The 23307-nt window shown below is 40.1% G+C and overlaps 1 long non-coding RNA gene across 1 annotated transcript in view; it reads left to right on the top strand.

The window, feature by feature from the left end:
* Positions 1 to 23307, top strand: part of LOC122815391 — a 375274-nt gene that overhangs the window by 237932 nt on the left and 114035 nt on the right. The gene's annotated exons all lie outside the window — the stretch shown is intronic.

Genomic DNA, 23307 nt, shown 5'->3' with positions numbered 1-23307 from the left:
GTCAGTGAACCAGTTGGCAACCCATCTTGTGACATAGGGATTTATACCTAGTTTAGTGAGTTTAGCTATAATTCCCGAATGGGGGATTGTGTTGAAAGCCTTGGTGAGGTCAAGATAGGCTGTGTGAACCACCTTACCCTCATCTACGGCTTTGATGACTGCCTCAAAGAAGTCGATCAGGTTCAGGAGGCATGATCTGCCTTTCACAAACCCGAACTGGGTGGGCTCCAGAGTTTGGAGGTTACGAATGTCTTTGAGTTCCATGATGATACGTTCCATGGCCTTGCAGACCAGGCTCTTCAGTTCAGTAGGTCGATAGTTCCTGGGATCAGTGGTGGCTCCCCCTTTGTAGAGTGGGATAACTATTGCTGTGCACCATTCATTGGGCACAAAGCCTGATGCGAGGCTATTATTGAACATGGTGCTTAAGTGGGGAGCCAGTTCATTCAGAAGTTCGTGTAAAATGCAGCCTGGGATGTTGTCCGGTCCCATAGATGCTGTGTTTTTGGCTTTAGAGAGTACAGCTTTTACCTGCGTAGTTTTGATTACAAAGACTCTGCATTCTTCCTGTATAGATATTGGCCCTTTAGGGGATGGGGGGGTAAAGTTAGCACTGAACCTATCTGCCAGGATGTTGGCAATATCAGTTGGTTCTGTAATTTTCGTGCCTTTGTACTGTAACTCAGAGCATATCTGGGTGTTGCCATCGATATTCTTGACATAGCTATAGAATGCTTTGTGGTTGTCTTTGGAGTTAGTGGCGATTTTGTTTTCATAGATAGCTTTGGAGGATCTTATAAGGGATCTCAGCTTTTTTACTGAGGCTGACCAGGGAGCTCCTCCACTCATGGGATTTTACTCTCTTTTGCAACAGTTTCTTCCTTCTTCTTGTACAGTTTGTTTATGGCAGGGGACCACTAGATTGGCTTCCTTTTTTTGGAGGATATCTTGGTTCTGTTTGGGATAGCATGATCCATGCACTCGTGTAAGTGCTTATGGAGTGCATTTGTGTAGGATTCATCAGTTGTAACTGTATTGTCCATCTGCATGGGTGTCATGAAGTTCACCACTTCTGTCTTAAGAAGCATGAAGTTGGCTTTGGAGACATTTTTTTACTGTGGTTTCCTTAATGGGGGGTGGGATGTGGATATCAAGGGTGATTAGCTTATGGTCGGATCGGACCAACGAGGAGTTGACTTCAGGTGTGGAACACCGGTCACTTATGTTGGTAATGGCTAGGTCTAAAATATTGTTGCCCCTGGTGGAGGTGTGGATAAGGTTGATCCAGGGCATTGGAGTTTATGAATTCCAGAAAGTGTTGAGCTAAGGAGTTGGTACACAAGTAGTTTTCCCAATTAATGGTGGGGTAGTTGAAGTCACCCATTGTTAGGGTGTTTGGTTGAACCCGAATATTTTCCAGTACATCAAGAAAAGAGGAGTGGGAATCCTGGGGCATGGTGGGGGATCTGTAGCAAGCTACAATTTGGATTGCAGTTTTAACCAGAGTTAGTTTCACTTGGATAACTTCGGATGCATTATGCTGAGCAACTAGCCTGGAGGTGTGGATATCCTTAATGAATATGGACACACCTCTGCCTTTGCTGTTTCGGTCCAGGGTAAATGGTTGAAAAGTGTGGTATGAGTTATAGCATGGTAGTGCAGGGCTGCCCTCTGGAGCCTTGAACCAGGTCACAGTCACTGCACAGATATCGATGTTCTCCATTTTAAGGAGTGCCTCGAGTGAGTGCATTTTGAGATTTAGACTTCTAGCATTGAGTAGCATTACCCTCAGTTTTTGCTTGCCTGTTCCTGTATGGTGGTGAATTTGTTATTTGAACCCTGCCTAAAAAAGGCACTATAGGGGCAACAAGAGCCTTAGCCTGTATCCGGAATCCCACGGGTGACAGGTGCAGGCCATCTGTGGCAAAGCTTTGTGGTCTGTTGACTATGTTATCCCAAGCAGACAGATACTGGATTCCCTTAGAATGACACCAGAAGCTTAGCCAATTGTTGAAGTCAATCATTTTGTCCTTATTCTGTCGTATCATTCTGGGCGATGGCAGAATGCTACTGCTACTTAGGGCTAGGGTCATACCTACCTGGCTACAAGATCGGAGAGCTCTTCCATGTCTCTTCATGTAGTCCAAGGAGGTACGTCTCAGGTCATTCAGACCAACATGGACAATGACAGAGTCATATTTGTACTTGTGGAGTGACCTGAGTGCGTGGGTTATGTTGCAGATCCTGGCACCCGACAGGCAGCTGACAGTAACCTTCTCCTTGTTTAGCCTGGTGAGTGGGACATCAGTGTGCCTGACTATAGAGTCACCTATGACTAGTGTGTTGGGTACGTTGTTTTGCCTTATTGGCTGTGGTTGAGTAGCACACTTGAGTCTTTGGGCTATGTGTCATTTGGGTTATGTTGGGGGATGGAGGTTGCTTGTGTTTCTGCTTTGGAGGTCTCTGTTGCTTAGACAGATTATTATTGAGAGCCTCCACGAATGTTTTTGTGTTACTGTGTGTGGATTTTGGTGGTGTAGATTTAGTGAGACTATGTGATGAGTGTGGCGTGGTGCAAATGTTTACCTTCTCCTCATGACTGTCAAGTTCAGTCTTGGTTGGAGAGAGCTTTACCTCCAGTTTGACTAGATAGGTCCATCTCTCACAGGTTGTAGTGTTGGGTGGTAGGAGGAGAGGGTTGTCAGTAATGGTTGTGTCCTGTCAGCATCAGACAGAGTTGACCCCCAAGGAGACATCTTGTATATGCAGTATTATCAAAGGTAAGTGTTGAACATGTAAAAAAAATCTCAATCATTACTTTCATATGCAAATACCTATTTGACAATAAAATTAAACATGTCTCAACTCTACAGTAAGTCATAAGTGAGTTATGCAATATACATCTGTGACTGTGATGAATACTCTGCATCATGCATGACATTTCACAAGTGTAGATAAACCAACAGTGATCAGGTCAATGTTAGCCATTATTTGCAAAAGTTTAAGAGTAATCAATAATTCATAACTTGTAAGACTGAATTAGTGAGAATAATACAAGCAATACAATTACAGCCAACAAGTACATAATTAATTACTTAAAAGTGAACAGAAAAAAAGAAATATTAATGAAACATTTTTGTATTACATGTGATGAATAAATCTAATTTATGTACAATAATAAGGGGTAAATTGCTTACCATGTGCAGGTGGTCATGCAAAATCAGTACCAGCCATGCCTCTACAGGAGATATGGAGATGAAAGAGGGATGGCAAGTATCACAGTGCAAATGACACAACAGCCACAAAACAATCCAAATGTACAACTGCTCACTAAGAAACATATTATCTAAAAAGCTTCTCTCCGGTATCCTGCTCCACCACTATCTCTTTCTCCCATCTCTCACTCTCTCTATAGAAAGATGTAACATATAAAAATATATGTAAGAGAAATGATTAATTTTATGGCATACCTGGAAGTTCAGCAGTAGCACCAACATCACTCTATGGGAACCTTCTGAAGAGCAGTCTGGATCTCTGACGGTGGATAAGGAACTCCTCTGTCATAGTCAGTGTTGGTTTGGTAGCAGGATCACCACAAGTACTCATCCATTTTTGGGTACTTGTAGCTATCTATGTTTCACATTTATCATGTCTCTGGCACAATGTCTTATTATTTTGGGTAGTTGTGCCCATGTCCTCCAACAACATTGACATAATTGAACAGGTTGACTTGTCAGCTTCCCCATCTCTAACAGGAATGAGCCATGTCTCTAGTGCCTGTATGATGACTTCAGTCTCCACATCTGTGTATGGTAGTTTACAGGAACCATTTGTCTTGAGTGCCATAGTCCTGCAGGCTACGAAACATAAGAAAAAGAAAAAAGGGAATAAAACAAAAAGTGTGAGTTAACAAAATGTCTGAATTTTTTCAGGCATCATGCACAAAAGAAATTAAAATTAAGGATCTGTATGAACCCACACAAAGGTAATAGAGAAATGTAACCCCCCCACCAACAAAAGTAAATTAAAATCACAGATAAGGATGATAATGTGTGACTTCATAGCAGCATTAAAAACATTTATATTTAGTTACAAATTAATAAAGTTATTTGGGTCTCCACTTGTGTTGATGGTAGACAGGTATATATGACAGATGGGACTACAAATGTAAACCCTCTTGACATTGCTAATAGTGATGGAACACGTTTTTGGAATGAGCGTTCATATCTGCACCTAAATTCTATAACAGAAGGTAATGTTCACTTTAAAAAATGTTTTAATTAAAAGAAATAGCCAATATACATGGTTATGACAACAACAATGGATAAGCTATGCAATTGACAAATAATGGTATTGCAAAATTTAATGCATTGGTAATGTAGAAACAAACCTCTTTGAAAGAAATAACCTTACAGAAAATTGGTTCTGAAAGTAGGCAAAAGTATTGCAAAGCAAATAAAAAAGTGTGTGTATCTAAACAGCCTCTCCTACTGTGATAGTAGTATCTTACTTACTCAGTTAGCTTATATAGTGCAGACTAAGCCCTGTGGATATGCAAATCAAGTGTCAAATCATTAACATTTATGAATGCCACCATCTACAGTAAGTGCTTGTAAGGTAAACCTGGTGTAAAGGACCTACATGATTCTATGCACACACCCTAGTAGTGCAAGAAGGAGCTGTGAGAAGCGTTACTTGATAAGGGCTTGCAAGTGTGAATAATTAGTAACTGCAGAATACTCCTACTTTTACTGAGGGTGTATCAGGGAGAGTAGACTTAAAAAGTTAGAGGCTTACATCGACTGACTTAAAAGCGAACCCCTTTATAACATTACTAAGTGTTTATGATCTAAATGTGCTTGTGTGTAAAAAGTTGTCTGTAATTCATATGAAGTACATAATACTTAAATAATAGAAACGTATATTTAAAGAAGTCCAAATGAGATTACATTTATGTCAGACTATCATAAAAAAGGAATAATGCTCATCAGATAAAGGTCAGAAAACTGTAGTATTGAAAACATATTTTATGGTGTGATAGAATTTATGAGCTTAACTGCTGCAAATATACCATTAATTTATACATCTCCTGGGAATTTACAAAGGACCACTGTAATAAAAAGCTTATGTAGGACTTTAAATGTAAAATGAAAAATTTTATCTGAGTATATGTAAGCTTTTTCTTCATAAATATGAATTGTCTGTGACAAATAGTGAATTTAGTCTCAGATAAGTCATGTTAATGCCATGGTATTAAGATTCAAATCTAGATGTGGTGCTATTTGTATGACATTAGCAATGTCCATATTTTCATTTTATAGTGCAACAAAATGTGAAGAGAACAACACAAAGATACTTATTTTTTTTTTTGGCTTCAATCTTTGCATGCTGCTTGGCATTGTGTAACTGTGACATCAGCAGTTACTATCAGTGAATGATGGATCACCTCCCAAGTCAAAAAGATAGAAAAAAAAATATTTGGGCTACCTTCTGTAGTGCAAATGAGCCTGGTGCCAGTGTGTAGCTGTCAGCACTTTGAATATGACTGAGTGAAAAAAATGCACCAGTTATCTTTCTGTCTTTTTGGCACAAGGCGTATGTGCAGTGCATTTAGAGAAAGAGAACAGGTACTGCATAGTCTGAATCCAGTTTACATATTTTTTTTTTCTGAGGGGGGAGTCAATAAATATTGACACACACTTTGGTATATGAATGTGTTAGAAACTCAACTATTGTCAATACTAATGACATTTAGTAGACACAAGGAGAAAAATGACATTTTCTCCAATGTGATAACACAAAAACAGTTATGTGATGTGTAAAACTGTACTTGATATGGTTGATTACATGAACGTATCTCCCAATTAGTTATCCTGACACCGACATTTCATTTGAAATGATGCCCATATTAATTGGATCTACTGTGTCAAAAAATAATGTTAACTGCTGTCTGTCCCCTTTCACATTACTTGGCATTACATAAAGGCCTGATAATGTGTGACAGAAAGTTCTGATGTGGCAAAAAGATGTGAAAAGGATGACTATATCATATTAGTGTACTGCTTGTTCTGGCTATTGCTAGATATACCATTGGTTTGCTTTAATTTCCTTTCAATCTTTTTTCATTTTTTTATATTTGCATTTGCACAATGCTTGGCAGTGAATAATCATGGTTCACGGCTGAAGGAAAAAAATGAAAATTTTAATTTGGGATGCCTTCTTTAGGGCAAACAAGCCTGACACTCTTGCTCTGCCATCAGCACTCTGGGCAGCACTGAGGGAAGAAAGTTCACCTGCCAGCTAAAGATTTCTGTGGAGCAAACTGTAAATACATTGACTAGGGAGCAAAAGCAGAGGTGCTGGGGGTTTCAGATTCTAGTAAGTATACATTTGCTTATGCTGTCAGATGAAGTATTGGCACATATTTTGGGATATGAACCCATCACCCTACTTCTGTGTGATAAATGCTAAATATGTTACATATAGTCATTGTGAATTGCTATTAGCAGTGTTTTTTGTGGGAATCTAAACTGTTCTTGTGAATAGCATTTCCTGTGCATGATGTCAAAAATGACAGTTATGAAAGAGTGAGAGCATAAATTTACTAATGTGATGAATGTTCCCATGTAGAATATATTATAGATTATGTATCTATATAGCTTAGTAAGTAATTTATTTATTTATTTAACATTTATTTTACCAGGATAAGTCCAACTGGACATCATGTGTCCTTTCTCAGTGGAGTCCTGGGGAGAAAAGCTCCAAATAAATAACAGTGTACATACATGCTTTAGATAACAATAAAACTGGCATACAAGATAAGAGAAACAATGAAGTACAAAAAACAATTATGTATAACAATAAGATACTCAGGAGTAGTACCATTATTTACAATATATACAAAACGTATATTTCAGGTGAGAGTATATTGTATGCATTAAAGGCTTCATTGGGTCACTTACCTATAGAAAAGTGGGTCTTCAAGGGGGGGGTCTTTGCAGTTGCAGAGAGGGTTAGTATTGAGGTGTAATTTAAGATGGCCTTTGAAGGTGCCTGTGTGACTTTGTAGTTTGAGTTCAGGTGGGAGGGTGTTCCATGCTTTGGCAACACCATGGGAGAATAAGGCCTCCCCAGAACTGTTATTGCATGGATTAACTTCAATTCGGTTTTTGATACATGAACGTAGCTCCCTTTTAGGGTTGTAAAAGTTTAGCATGTCGGCAAGGGCAAGGCACTTCCCCAGATGGAAGAGAATTTGATGGGCTGTGATCAGTTGGTGGTAGCGTAGGAGGTTTGGAAATTCTAACTAGTGCAGTTTAGTTGGGGATAGGCAATGGTGGGAATGTGATCTATTATTGGCAGTGAACCTAGCCATTTTATTGTAGCATGTAGAGAGTTTGTTCAGGGTGGTTTTGTTAATATTGGTGAGAACTGGAGAGGCGTAAAGTAATGTTAAGAGATGAGTTCTGGCTATTCTAGTCTCAGGGGTTAGGAATAGTTTGCAACGATATAGGCAACCTAGTTTTTTATGGACTTTAAGAGATAGTTTGGGATATGTGCTTGTTGTATTTTAGTTTATGATCAATAGTGATGCCTAAGAGATTAGCCTCAGTTACTGGAGTGATGAGGGTGCCATTGGTAGACATGATGGTAAAGGTGGCGTTGCAGTGTTTGGTTGGGTGGAATAGTATTAGCTGTGTTTTTTGGGGATTTAGTATTGGTTGGTAGTTGTTTAGCCAGTTGTTTACCTCAGTGAAGGATTCTTGGGCTTTACTTTGAAGTAATTGGATGTTTGTTGATGAGCAGATTAGGGTAGTGTCATCTGCATACTGGACAATGTTGGCTTTAGTGGTAGATAGGTGGAGATTATTTGTAAATGTGTTGAAGAGAAGGGCGCCAAGGATTGAACCTTATGGGACACCACATGTGACGGAGTGGGGGGATAGGGAGTTGCCCCATTTGACAGATTGTGACTGGTTGTTTAGGTAGCTATTAAACCATTGTAGAGTGGGGTCATCAAGGTTGAGTTCTGCTAGACAGGTGAGGAGTTTATGGAAAACTGTATCAAATGCCTTGGATAGGTCTAAGAAGGTGGCAGAGACCAGCTTTTCTTGGTTCCTGTGCAAGTTTATGGTATTGGAAAAGTTAATTAGGGCAGTGTTGGTGCTATGGGAAGGTCTGAATCCATGTTGGGTTTTAATTAGAAGGTTGTTGGTTAGCAGGTGGGTAAGGTGTTGGTGGTGATTCATTTCCCTTTTAAAGTATGTTATTATGACTTCTATGTGTTGTCACAAATGAAGTTATGTATTTTTCTGTGTGTCCCTTTCTGAATAACCGACCTTACCTGAATCCCTGATAATATATGATGCAAATGCAAGTTCTAATGTGGTAAGTCAATGTTCAAGATATTATTACTAGGTTGGCGTATTTTTAATTACAAATTTATATCTTTGCTTAGTTATTTATTTATTTTTGCCTTTGCATGCCACTTGACAGTGTGGAATGAAATTTCATGTCTAAATGCGAAACTGAAAAATTTAATTTGGACTACCTTCAGTAACACAAACAAGTTTGGCACTAAACAGCAACACTAACTGACATGAAATAGCAGTTCACATCTTATGGCAAAGGCTTGTGAGTTTTTGTCTTAGACTGCATTAGCATGGTTAACTTTGTGCAAGTATGCTTTAGTCCACTGCACTATAGAAAAGCAGAGTAAAAGTAATAGTGTGATAAGGTTACTCTTCCATATCTGTTAGGTTGCTAGATGTTACGTACAGTCTAAAGAGATGTTATAGTCAATGTAACTGATGAAGGCTGCTGTCTATATATTCCTTTTACCACTGATATTACTGTGATGAAGGCTGTTGCCTACATATTCTTTTTCTTCCTCCTCTTGTCAGTGTGCCTTGCAATGTGTAATTTAAACTTACTAAAGTATGAGTTCCTGTGTGGTAGTCTGAGATAATATTTCAATTTGTACATCAATATTTTATACAGTCAAATCTTCAAATCCAGAAGTATGTAATAATTGTCTGTATTAATAGTATGTGTGTAACTGTGTGGTTCATATCTTAACACAACACTAATCCTCCTTATGTCCTCATCATGGTTCCACTCTCTTATTTGTTCATCTAGGTTGGAAACACTTTAGTGTACACAACAATACCTCTAAAGTATACAGATTTTCAAAGGATGTTCACATTTGTGCATCTTATGTTTTGCCTTTATATAAATGTAGCCTGAAAGAATAGTCATGATCACAACTCTAAGAATAACATAACACAAACAGGCAGAAATGGACCATGAGCAAAACTCTTCCTATGTCTCTATCCCCGTCTCGCAGTCTATCTTCTCCATTTATTACCTCAGCTGTAGAACACAGCTTGGCATCAAACATCACAGCTGACTGAAATTAAATAGTTCAACATCTTATGACAAAAGTTGAAGATTTTAATTTTGAGCACATTAGCATAGTTCATTTGAAGTAAATTTGCTTAGCCCAACTGTGCTATAGAAAGACTGACAGTACTATTGTGAGATGCTTACTGTAACATATTTTTAGCCTGCTGGATGTAATATATACCTTATGGGATGTTTCAGTTTTCGTCATTGTGATGAAGCTGATGTCTACATTTCCCAATTGCTTCATATGTATGATTTGAACTTCAGAAAGTATGACTTCCTATGTGGTGAGCTGGAATAATTATAGGTTCATAGGTTGATACTAGGCTGTCTGCCCTAGGGCATTCATAAGCCTAGCCAGAGTATGTTTGGCTTTCCCCACCCTTTTAGATTAGTTGACTGTTCCTTTGTATAGTAGGTCACAGAAGGTAGCCCTTTTAAGGTTTGTTTACTGTACCTCTGTCAGGCAGCGACACAGAAGAGATCCCAGGGGTAAACTTACGATCTCCCATCCATTCGTCAAGATTTCTCTTGAAGAGGGTCAGTGAGGGGCTCTGCCTGACATGGATTGGGATTTTGTTCCATAGTGAGAGGAGCCTCTGGGATATGAATTTGTCCCTCCAGCATGTCCTATTTATTTCTGTGTTGAGGTTCAGGTCCTGGAGTGTGGAGCTCTAAGGGATTTAGATTTCCTGAGGTGAAGCATGTCCGTTAATTCTGGGTTGGACACGGCTTTATACGTCAGACACAGATCGCCTCTGAGTAGGTGGTATGCAACTGAGTAGAGCTGGAGTTTCTTTAGCCGAGCTGTGTAGGGATCTGTTTGAGCCCCTTGATCCTCTTGGTGAGATACTTTTGGGGTCTTTCCAGTTGCTGAAGGTGTCGGGTAAGGTACATCCCAAACGGGGCATTGTACTCAATTATGGGCCTGATAAGTGATGAGTAGAGGGGCACAATGACCTCTCTTGATCTAGATGTGAACCCTTTCATGTTAAGGTGGGCTATATAGAAGGTCTTTCTAACCACTTTGGCAACGTGATTGTCAAAGGAGAGATTGCTATCTACTTGGGTCCCCAAGTCCCTAATTACTTCTTCCGTACTTAATGGATTACCACCTATGTGGTAATTTGTGGGCACTTTGTTTTTTCCAAAGGGGATGACTATGCACTTTTTGGCATTTAGCTTTAGGCCATGGCTCTGGCACCAGTTATCCGTCTGTGAAACCCTTTTGGAGGATGCGTGTGTCAGTCAGAGAGTCTATTATAGCACCCAGTTTGCAGTCATCTGCGAACTTGGTCAGCCATAGTCCACCCGTGTTAGCCTGTACCTCGGAGAAATATATACCAAACAAGAGAGGTCCCAGGACTGAGCCTTGTGGGACACCACTTGTAACTGGTTTAGAGTCTGACATGGCACCTGCTACTCTGACCATGTGGGTTTTATCACTGAGCCAGTTTGCAACCCATCTTGTGACATAGGGGTTGATATTTAAGCTGGTTAGCTTATTTATGATGCCCGAGTGGGGTATTGTGTCAGAGGCCTTTGCGAGGTCCAGGTAGACTGTGTGGACTACCTTCCCTTCATCTATGGCTTTGGTAACTGCTTCAAAGAAGTCAACCAGGTTCATGAGGCAAGATCTGCCCTTAACGAAGCTGAATTATTCTGTCTATACACTTTTATTTTATGCTGTCAAGGGTTTGAATTCATACACATTATACAATTAGGTCATGTTTTCACTTCTGAATAGTATGTGCTTAAGTGTGTGACAATATTTCAATCTGTACATCAACAATATTTTATACTGTCAAAGGTTCAAATCCAGAAGTATGTAATTGTCTGTATTAATAGTATGTGTGTAACTGTGATTCATATCTTATTAACGCAACACTAATCCTCCTTATGTCCTCATCATGTTTCCACTCTCGGTGCCCCTTCTTGATCCATAATGGAAACACTTTATTGTACTCAGCATTACCTCTGACGTGCAGATTTTCAAAGGATGTCCACATTTATTCATCTCCGTGTTTGTGAATGTCTGGCAAATTGAGGATTAGAGTCATTAAGTAATGCCATCTATTTAATTTGCAAATTTACAGAGGTCAGAAAGTGCATGCTAACTTGAATTGTATTATCCTAGCCAAGTTCCAATTTTATAATGGCAGTTTTTACAATTTGTCCTTTGTTTAACATTTGTCACCCAATATTTCTTACTTTGTATGTACAGAAACTGACATAAGAATCATGTTATACAAACACAGTTGCATTACAAGATTTGCAACATGCCTCAAATAAATGGAAATTCATCGCATATGAGGGCTGTGTCATTATTCACTTCATCATGTATCTGATGTGTAAAGTACTGCAACTATCATGACATGCAACTCATAATGCATGAAACATTAACATAACACTTATGTTGTTGTATGCTCTGTATTTGTGCAAAAGTTGCCACAGGGCAACAGACTACTGCTAACTGCAGTTCTAAGTTCAGCACCTCAAGATATGATTACCCATGTGCTAATACTTTGCCATTATCTGTGCAAATGAGCTTTGTCAGCATTGCACTTCGGGAAGAGATGTAAAAAAGTGTGAGTGGATTGTACAACTTCTGCATGTGTTAGTGTAGTGGACTGTTGTAGTCAAGATATGTGGATTTCATTGTGATGTTGCCTCAAAACAGCATTCTAAAGTTATTTCTGTACTCCAAAACTTATAATTTGAAATGATGTGCAATGTTGTGTAACCTTTTCACACATACTTTATCAGTGGTTTTCAGTAATGCAGTTTTATATATTTCACTTGTATAGTTGTATTTAGAATACACATTGCCAAATCATGAGGCAGTACAAGTGAAAATCACATAAATGATTACTGTTTACATACAGTTATCACAGGATGAACACTTGTGAATACTTGGTTATCAATCTACTATATCACAAGTGTGTTTGTCATCAAACCACCATACTATGAAGCAGGTACGTCACTCACAGTAACATAATGTACATGAATAACAGGATAGATAAATTATTTTAGCAGTATGTATTTACTTGGGATCAGCAAATTGCTGTTACTTCTGCTTGTCAAACAGGACTTTTCACCAAAATCTGTGAAGCACACTATCTTCTCTGCAGAACACTGATGTAGTAATCCTTTACAAATGTGCATTTTCACACATTTAAAGTCAGACTTCTCCTGTGGTCCTTGTGACTAATACTGTGATCTCTAGATTGTATAAATAGGTAGGTGGTTCGAGTCCAACAGTGGTGAACTTGTATGTGTGTGTGTGTGTGTGTGTGTGTGTGTGTGTGTGTGTGTATATATATATATATGTATGTATGCTTGTTTGTGACTCTCATGTCATGTAAGTATAGCTTAAACAACTGATGCTCTAAGTCTACTCTCACTCAGGAGAAACATTCACATTGGGAGACGGCTCCACCCCCATTTTTAACACAAACCTCTTCTGGAACAAACTCATCATCCTGACAAAAGTGCACTGTCTACTATGGAAATCAGACTTCCATAGGTTCATAGATTCATAGGTTTATACTAGGCTAACTGTCCTAGGGCATTTATAAGCCTAGCCCAAAGTTATGTGGCTTATGCCGCCCCTTATGTTAGAAATACTGTGCCCATTAGTTTGTTGTGCCTCTGTCCAGTAGTGACACAGAGATGATTCCCGGGGTAAACCTACGATCTCCCATCCACCGGTCAAGATTTCTCTTGAACAGAGCCAGCGAGGTGCTCTGCCTCACATGGACCAGGATTTTATTCCACAGCATGGGGAGTCTCTGGGTGATATATCTATCCCTCCAGCACATCCTATTTATATCCGTGCTAAGGTTTAAGTCTCTTGCTCTAGTGGTTTTGGTGGATTTGGATTTTTTGAGGTGGAGCATGTCCATTAATTCTGGGTTGGTCATGGCCTTGTATGTCAGGCACAGGTCACCTCTGAGCAGACGGTATGCAACTGAATAGAGTTGGAGTTTCTTCAGTCTGGCAGCATATGACCGGTTTTGGAGTCCCTTTATCCTTTTGGTGAGGAACTTTTGGGGTCTCTCCAATTGCTGCAGGTGTCTGGTGAGATACATCCCGAATGGGGCATTGTACTCGATCATTGGTCTGGTAAGTGAAGAGTACAGGGGAACAATGATCTCACTTGATCTGGATGTGAATCCCTTCATGATCAGGTGGGCAATGTACAAGGTCTTTCGAACCACTTTAGCAACGTGAGCGTCAAACGAGAGGCCACTGTCAACCTGGGTCCCCAGGTCCCTGATAACCTCTTCTGTGCTTAGTGGGTTGCCACCTATATGGTAGCTTGGGGTTACCTTGTTTTTCCCGAAGGGTATGACTATACACTTTTTTGCGTTTAACTTCAGGCCATGGCTCTGGCACCAGCTATCAGTTTCCGTGAGACCCCTCTGAAGGATGTCTGTGTCCGATGTACTATCCACTATGGCACCCAGTTTGCAGTCATCCGCAAACTTTGTCAGCCATAGTCCTCCTATGTTTGCCTGTACTTCTGAGAAGTAGATGCCAAACAATAGGGGGCCAAGGACTGAGCCCTGTGGGACTCCACTTGTAACCGGCTTGGAGTCTGACATGGCTCCAGCAACTCTAACCCTGTGGGTTCTGTCCTTTAGCCAGTTTGCAACCCATCTTGTGATATATGGGTTTACATTTAAGCTGGTAAGTTTCTCTATAATACCCGAGTGGGGTATTGCGTCGAAAGCTTTTGCAAGGTCAAGGTAGGCTGTATGGACTGCCTTTCCCTCATCAATGGCCTTGGTGACTGTTTCGAAGAAGTCAACCAAGTTCAAAAGGCAAGATCTGCCCTTGACAAAGCCAAACTGGGTTGGGTCCAAGGTCTGCAAGTCCCCTATGTTCTTGTTTGAGTTCCATTATGATCCTCTCCATAGCTTTGCAGACCAGGCTTGTTAAGCTTATGGGGCGGTAATTACCAGGGTCCGTAGAGGCACTGCCTTTGTTGAGTGGGACCACAGTTGCCGTACGCCACTCCTTGGGCACATATCCTGTGGTGAGGCTAAGATTAAACAGCTGCCTTATGTGCGGGCTTAGTTCTTCATTGAGTTCATGTAGCACACAGCCGGGGACCCCATCCGGTCCCATTGATGCTGTGTTTTTAGCTTTAGAGAGAGCAGCTTTCACCTGCGCATTTGAGATGTCTGGGAGGCTACTCTCAGTTGGGATAGTTGTCTCTCCTTTTGGGGGGGAGAGGGGGGTGAAGTTTGCGCTGAACCTGTCTGCCAGTATGTTGGCAATGTCTGTGGGTTCAGTGATTTTTGTATCATTTTGGACTAATTCTGAGCATATCTGGGAGTTTCCACCCAGGTTTCTGATATAGCTGAAGAAGGCCTTATGATTGTCTTTTGAATCTATGGCAATTTTTCTCTCAAAGTTGGCCTTGGATGATTTTATGAGGGATCGTAGTTTTTTGCTAGTGCTGATCAAAGATGCCTTCCCTTTTTGGGATTTTGCTCTATCATGTAATAGCTTTCTCCTCTTATTGTAAAGTTTGTTTATGGCTGGGGTCCACCAGACTGGACGTTTGTCCTTGGTGGAAAGAGTCTTGATTTTATTTGGGATTGCCTGATCCATGCAGTCCTGAAGGTGTTCATAGAAAGCATTTGTAAGGGCTTCCGCAGCTTGGGTTGTGGTTTCCATTGGCTCGGGGGCCTTGAAGGATACCACACCTGTCTTGAGTAGTGTGAAGTTTGCTTTAGAGAAGTTCTTCACTGTGGTCTTTTTTGTTTGGGGTGGGGGCGGGATGTGGATTTCTAGTGAGATTAGTTTATGATCTGATCTCACCAATGAGGGATATACTTCCGGTGTGGAGCATTTTGTCCCCATGTTCGTGATGATGAGATCTAGTATATTTTCTCCTCTTGTGGGGATGGTGACTAGTTGTTCCATGGCATTTGAATTTATGAACTCCAGGAACCTTTGCGCTAGAAAGTTTGGGCTTGAGTAATGTTCCCAGTCTATATTCGGGTAGTTGAAGTCACCCAATATGATGGTGTTTGGTGATACATTTATACCCTCCAGTGTCTTCAGGAAGGCTGTGTGGGTTTCCTGAGTTTGAGAGGGTGGCCTGTAGCATGCTACAAATTGTAGAGCAGTTTTGCCTATGGTTAATTGCACCTGGATGGTTTCCGATGCTTCGTGTGTAGCCACCAACCTGGAGGTGTGGGTATCCTTGATGAATATGGATACACCCCCTCCTTTTGTGGTGTGGTCCGGGTTTTGGGGCCGGAACGCATGATATGAGATGAAACCTGATAGTGCCGGGGTGCTCTCAGGAGCCTTGAACCAGGTTTCAGTCACAGCACAGACATCGATGTTCTCCATACTGAGAAGGGCCTCGAGTGCGTGCATTTTGAGATTTAGACTTCTGGCGTTGAGCAGCATTACCCTTAGTTTCTTCACATTTTTGTTTTCTAGGGTGGTAGGTTTAGAATTTGAGCCTTGCCTAAAAAAGGCACTATGGGGGTGGCAAGAGCCTTAGCCAATATTCGGAATCCCAGGGGTGACAGGTGCAAGCCGTCCCTTGTGAAGCAACGTGGCTTGTCGAGCATGTCATCCCAGGCAGACAGGCACTGGATCCCCTTTGAATGACACCAGAAATTAAGCCAATTGTTAAAGCTGATCATCTTGTCACTATATTGTGGCATCATTCTTGGTGAAGGAAGGATACTGCTCAGGGTCAGGGTCATACCTGCCTGGGCTACATAATCAGAGAGCTCCTCTATGTCTCTTTTCATGTAGTCCAGGGAGGTACGTCTCAGGTCATTCACACCAGCATGGACAATGACTGTGTCATACTTGTACTTGCCGTGGAGTGACCTGAGTGCTTGTGTTATGTGGCGGATTCTAGCGCCCGATAGGCAGCTTACCGTGACCTTCTCCTTGTTCAGCCTGGTGAGTGGGACGTCAGTGTGTCTGACTATGGAGTCACCTATGACAAGTATGTTTGGTGTTGTATTTGGCCTTAAGGGCAGTGACTGCTTTGCACACTGATTTTGTTGTTTATGTTTTGTTTGTGTGGTGTATTGAGTTTGCAGTTGCTTGGGGGTCTGCTTTGGAGGCCTCTGCTGTTTAGGTAAATTTTTACTCAGAGCCTCCGAGTATGTCTTAGTGTGTTTGTGTTTGATTCACTGGTGTGGTTGAGTTATGTGAGACTGGTATTGTGGTGTGTGTAGTTGCCTTCTCCTCCTGCCTGGTCTTGCCAGTCCTGAGTTGAGAGAGCTCAGCCTCCAGTTTGGCTAAATAGCTGCATCTCTCGCAAGTGTTAGTTTTACGTGGGAGGAGGAGAGGGTTGTCCGTGTACATGAGGCAATTGTAACATTGTCTCAGAATTCCCAGATTCACCAACTGGGCAGGAGAGGACGCCAGCATCTGACCCTTTGACATGCTAGAAAGATTTATGAGTTGGTATGAGACAGAAAAGTAGTGGGCTTAACAGGGAAGTGGGCACTCCTGGGGGGTTTTGCTAGTGAGAGATTTGTATAATATAGGAGTGCTTGACCTGCAAAGAGAATGCTTATAAGACAAGGGATATGCTTATAAGACAAGTGCTGAGCTTTTTGAGAAGAAAAAGCTATTTGGAACAAGTGCTGCACTTTTTAGTGAAGGTGTAAACTGTTTAGGTTCCTAACAGAGCAGTTCTAATGGAAAAATTAAAGAACAGACTTTCTGGAGCCAGAAAGAGTTTAACCTTGTTTAACCGGCGCTGCCCGATGCTGCTCTAGTGGCAACTCCGCGCTAAATCGCGCTAAAGCAAGTTAAAGCGTGCTTGATAGCAGGGGCTGGAAAGAAGCAGGAATAGACCCAAAACGGACAATAAAACTACAGTTTCAAGTCAGTAACCACCTCTACGGGGGGCAGGGAAGCTGCTCAATGTTATTCACTGCCACTGATCAACGGAGAGACTTTCCTTTAGCCCAAGCAAAAATGGCCTCACAGAAACTTTTAAATAGTTCAGGAACAGCAAGCCTGTAACTTAACTTTTTTAACTCTCAGAAAAGTGGGAAAAAAGCAAGATTTTTTTTTTGTTTTTGTTTTTTTCAGAGATAGCAGAGGTTCACAAGTAATATCAAGTTATAACAGTGCAGTAAATGACCCCACACAAGAGTGCTAGGTCAAGGACAGAAAATATGCAAGTTTTAAGAAAAAAACGATTTAAAATTAAGTGCAAACAGCTTTTGGTTGTGCTCTAAATACAGCTACTAATACAGAAATCAAGTTCAACAAGCCAGCAAATGCTCAAGCTAGGCAGCTATGCAGAAAAACTTAGCAAATAAACAGAGAAAAAATACTTAAAATCTCAAAAGTGGCTCCCTTCTTCTCTCAGCGTTTTTTCCTCTTGGAGGGTGCTTCACCAACAGCCAACAAGCCTGAAAAGACGCCCAAACCACGAGGCAACTAGGTTTTAAGAGAGGAAGATGAAAGAGTTTTGGAAATGACCCCTAGTGGCCAATAAAACTACAGTTTCAAGTCAGTAACCACCTCTACGGGGGACAGGGAAGCTGCTCAATGTTATTCACTGCCACTGATCAACAGAGAGACTTTCCTTTAGCCCAAGCAAAAATGGCCTCACAGAAACGTTCAAATAGTTCAGGAACAGCAAGCCTGTAACTGAACTTTTTTAACTCTCAGAAAAGTGGGAAAAAAGCAAGATTTTTTTTTTTGTTTTTTTCAGAGATAGCAGAGGTTCACAAGTATTATCAAGTTATAACAGTGCAGTAAATGACCCCACACGAGTGCTAGGTCAAGGACAGAAAATATGCAAGTTTTAAGAAAAAAACGATTTAAAATTAAGTGCAAACAGGAAATTCAGCAAACAGCTTCTGGTTGTGCTCTAAATACAGCTACTAATACAGAAATCAAGTTTAACAAGCCAGCAAATGCTCAAGCTAGGCAGCTATGCAGAAAAACTTAGCAAATAAACAGAGAAATGGTGTATGCGATTGATACTATGCTCTCTAGATTGTATAACTGAATAGTAGGTGGTTCAAATTGTGTTCGTGTGTTTGTCTCTAGTGTCGGACAAATATAGCTTCAACAACTGAGTGGCTTGAATCCAACAGTGGTGAACTTGTGTATGGGTATAGTATTAGGTGAGTATAGCCTCATCAATGTCTGTGCTGTATTTCCTTCCATTTAGGAAAAACAAAGTGGGAGAAAACTCTCTTCACCTTACCCCACTTTTAACACAAATATCTTCTCTGGAACACACTGATGAGGTCATCATGACAAAAGTGCACTCTCTCTGTATAGAAATCAGACTTCTTCTATGGCACTTGTGGTTGATACTGTGCTCTCCAGACTGTGCAGCTAGATATGTAGGTGGTCCAAATCCAGCATTGCTTAAATAGTGTAACTGTGTGAGCTGTCATGTACAGTTGTCTCTGTCACACCTGTTAGGTACACTTCCACTTCGGAAACAAATCTTCCCTGGCAGAGGGTTACAGTATAAATTTGCAGCATCCCCAGACAAAACCCAGTCTTGAAAACACAATGATTAGATAATGCTTTAAAAAATGCATTATCTGACATTTGTAATATGACTTTTTCCTCTGATGTTGGTCATTGATGCTGTCTTTTCTGGACTGTGTAACTATATAGGTAGGTGGTTTGAATACAGATCTTGTGCTGTTTAGAAAAGGTTCTAAAACATTCGGTATGTGTAACTATAGAGTGTTAATAGGCCATTTCACAACTTTCTTTCCTTTTTAGCAGAATCATCACCCTGTTAAACAATGGTGATGTCATCCACTCAGCTGTCATTGTTATAAAACAATATCTCTTGCAATTTATGCATTGTTTTGTAGCTTGTGATCTTAATTAGGTAGTCAGTTCTAATCCAGCCTTTACTCCTTAGACTCAGTTGTCACTATGACTGTGAATGTGTACATATAGGCGGCAATGTCACCCACCGATCTGCTGTGTATATGTACAGTGGGTATAAAAAGTGTACACGACCCTGTTAATGCCAAGTTTTGTGATATAAAAAATGATACCACAATAAATTATTTTGAAACTTTTCCCACCTTTAATGTGACCTATAACCCACACAATTCAACTGAAAAAGAAACGAATCTGTTAGGGGAAAAATATAAAAAATAAAACATACAATACGCTGGTTACATAAGTGTGCACACCTTTAAACTAATATTTTGTTGAAGCACCTTTTGATTTAATTTCAGCATTCAATCTTCTTGGGTATACACCTGCCATCAATTAAAGGGACTCTGATTAACCCCAAATAAAGTTCAGCTGTCCTAGTAGGATTTTCCTGACATTTACTCAGTTGCCTGCTACAGCAAAAGCTATGGTTTGCAGAGAGCTTACAAAGCATCAAAGGGATTTAATTGTTGAAAGGTATCAGTCAGGAGAAAGGTACAAAATTTTCCACAACATTGGATATCCCATGGAACACAGTGAAGACCGTCATCAAAAAATGGAGAAAATATGGGACAACTGTGATGCTGCAAAGAACTGGACTTCCCTCCAAAATTGATGAAAAGACAAGATGAAAACTGGTCAGGGAGGCTGCTAAGAGACCTACAGCAGCACTGAAGGAGCTGCAGGAATTTGTCAAGTACTGGTTGTGTACTACATGTGATAACAATCTCCTGTATTCTCCATATATCTTGACTATGGGGTAGGGTTGCAAGACGGAAGCCTTTTCTTACACAGAAAAACATCCAGGCCTGGCTACAATTTGCAAAACAATGCATCAAGTCTCCCAAAAGCATGTGGGAAAATGTGTTATGGTCTGATGAGAGCAAGGTTGAACTTTCTGACCACAATTCCAAAAGGTACATTTGGTGCAAAAACAACACTTTGCATCACCAAAAGAACACCATCCCCATGGTGAAGCATGGTGGTGGCAGTATCATGCTTTGGGGTTGCTTTTCTTCAGCTGGAACTGGGGCTTTAGTCAAGGTGGAGGGAATTATGAACAGTTCCAAATACCAGTCACTTTTGGCCCCAAACCTTCAGGTATCTGCTAGAAATCTGAAGATTGAGGACTTCACCTTTCAACACAACAATGACCCCAAGCATACACCCAAATCAACAAAAGAATGGCTTCACCAGAATAAAAGTAAGGTTTTTGGAGTGGCCCAACCAGAGCCCAGACCTAAATCCAATAGAAAATCTGTGGGGTGACCTGAAGAGGGCTGTGCACAAGAGATGCCCTCACAATCTGGCAGATTTGGAGCACTTTTGCAAAGAGTGGGCAAATATTCCCAAGTCAAGATGTGCCATGCTGATAGACTCCTACCCAAGAAGACTGAATGCTGTAATTAAATCAAAAAGTGATTCAACAAAGTATTAGTTTAAGGGTGTGCACACTTATGCAACCAGCTTATTGTACGTTTTTTTATTTTTTTGTGTTTTCCTGTAACATATTTGTTTGTTTTTCAATTGAATTGTACAGGTTATAGGTCACATTAAAGGTGGGAAAAGTTTTTAAATTATTTATTGTGGCCTCATTTTTTATATCATAAAAAAACTGGCATTTTAACACTTTTTTTTTTTTGGTGATTCCTCTTGCAAGAATTTCTGTCCATTTTTCACTTAAAATGGCTTTAACAGTAATGATGCCCTTTGATAAAATTTACCATGTCTAATATTGGCATTAAGCCTTCTCCCCTGGTGTGAGGAATTGAGACCATGTTCAGTATGTTGTTGCCTTAGTAAGCCATGGGTTCAAATCCATGATTATCTACACATTGTGCATTATTGAGACTCTGCTGTCACAGAGATGACTGCATTTTGCATAACATGTTTCTGTATACATAGCATCATGTAATATTGTGTGATAATGAGACAGGTCACACCTCTCAACTAAGTTACAGGTTCACATAAGTCTTGCAGCAGTAAGATGATGCAATTTCTTCAAATTCACATACATTTCATAACTGTAGTAGGACTTCTTGCATGGCATGTTCAGTCTTCACAATATTATGTAGCTTCTGTGGTTGCATAGGTAGGTGTTCAAAACCAGCGGTGACCGACTATAATCACTATGTGTCGATATGCTGCTGTGTATGAATGACATCCACCACAATTGTAAATGTGTACAGTTAGTGAGAGAGACTTCCCCATCTCTTTTTATCTCAAACGAATGGTTTGTGACACAAATGTGATATAATGAATTCACATAAGTGGAGTCTCAGTTATGTTAAGACTTCCACTGTGGCACTTGTGATAAATACAAACTTTGTTAGCCTGTGGATTTACATATGTGGCTGTTCAGTTTTAGAAAAGGACAGTATTACACAAGTGACAAAAGTGCACACACTATCCTTGTAGAATGTTCCCTCAACGTGAACAGTCCAATAATCAGTGTTGCTTGGGCAAGCCACTGTTTTCCATTCACATTGTTTTTTACACTCAGTCCCAGACTCAAATCACAGCCTGTCTGTGCAGATGTGCTATGCAGGTCAGTACTAACTGCATCTAACACAGGAGCACTCACAACTCAAGAATCCCAGAACACCTTTTCACTGCCACAAAATCCTCACATGTTGAAAGTTTGTACAACATAAAAACAACAAACAACTTGATGCAAGCAACCACCATCTATCTTAGTTAGAAAGATCCAAGAATCTTTCAGTAAATAAGGGACCAATTCAGTACAGTTTTTAAGAATCCTATTGCTAAAAAAACCCAAAGAGTAAATGGGGCTATTGTGAGCTGAAATAATAACCCTAAAAGGTTTCTGTTCTATGTATTTATGGACTTTTGAAATACCCAAAAAACACTGGAATCAGGGGATGCTCATTTCTTAAGAAATCAAGTAAATCTTTGGAAATAGCCCCATGTAAAAGGGAAGGAAGTATTTAAAACAGAAATAGTTAAAATCAAGGTAATGTTTGAAAATAGAGGCTACCCAATTAATAAGTTGCAGAAAGTGGTTGATGAAGTTTTATCAGGCTGGGGAAAGAAGTATAAACCCCTCTTAGGTGACAGAACTGTAGGCATAATGTCAAAAAAGGCTGAGACTACTTCTAAAAAAGATTTTTCTAATAGTATGGTGGTCCTTTATAGTCTTGGGTCTAAGGATGTCAGGGATGTTATGGCAAAAAATGGACTATTTCTAAAGGGAATCCAGATGTTCTGGAATGTTTGGAGCAAAGACCCCTTTTTGTTCATAAAACTTTAAGGAATTTCAAAAATCTTTTTAAACAAACTTACGTTGAGCCCCCTTTAGTCTTGAAGGGTACTAGAATGTGTGGTTCATGTAAGCAATGTCCCTACATTTTGTAGACTTTAAAGGTAACTTTAGGCACATTAGATTAGGTAAAAAAAAGTGTGCCACCTGTGGTTTAATTTATATTGCAATTTGTGATAAATGTGATACGTACTATGTGGGGAAAACTGAAAGATTGATATATGAACACTTATATGCCATTTCCAAGGCAAATATGAACAATTCCTTGTATAAACATTCTTTAGTATATCAAGAGTTTAACAAATTTCAGTTTGGAATTCTGGAGGTAGTGCCTATTAATGTCGGGGGTGGTTGGTGGAAATTAGACATCGAAGTAAAAGAATTCCACTTGATAAGTTAAACTCCCTTTTTCCCCAGGGTTAAATGAATATATTTCTTTACTTTCCATTTTAAAGAAAAGAGCTTTGAAGTTATAAGCATTATATTAACCGAGTAACAAGATAGTGCTTGAAAAGGTTTTAACTGTTTTTTAGGAAAGAGTTGTATAAAGCTTATTTTAACATTGTTAAGCATTAGTTAACAAAGGAAATAAAGGAAATTGTGGTACTTCCTGTATATAATTGTTCTGTTTTAGTAGTTAATTGTTCTGATGAAGTCCCTTAAATAGTTAAAAGGGACAAAAGTGCTTAACATTT

The sequence above is a fragment of the Protopterus annectens genome, chromosome 11.part0, assembly GCF_019279795.1.
Source record: "Protopterus annectens isolate FY-2018-M chromosome 11.part0, PAN1.0, whole genome shotgun sequence".
Lineage (NCBI taxonomy): Eukaryota > Metazoa > Chordata > Ceratodontiformes > Protopteridae > Protopterus > Protopterus annectens.
The sequence above is the reverse complement of the archived record's forward strand: the minus strand, read 5'-3'. Positions and strand labels throughout refer to the sequence as shown.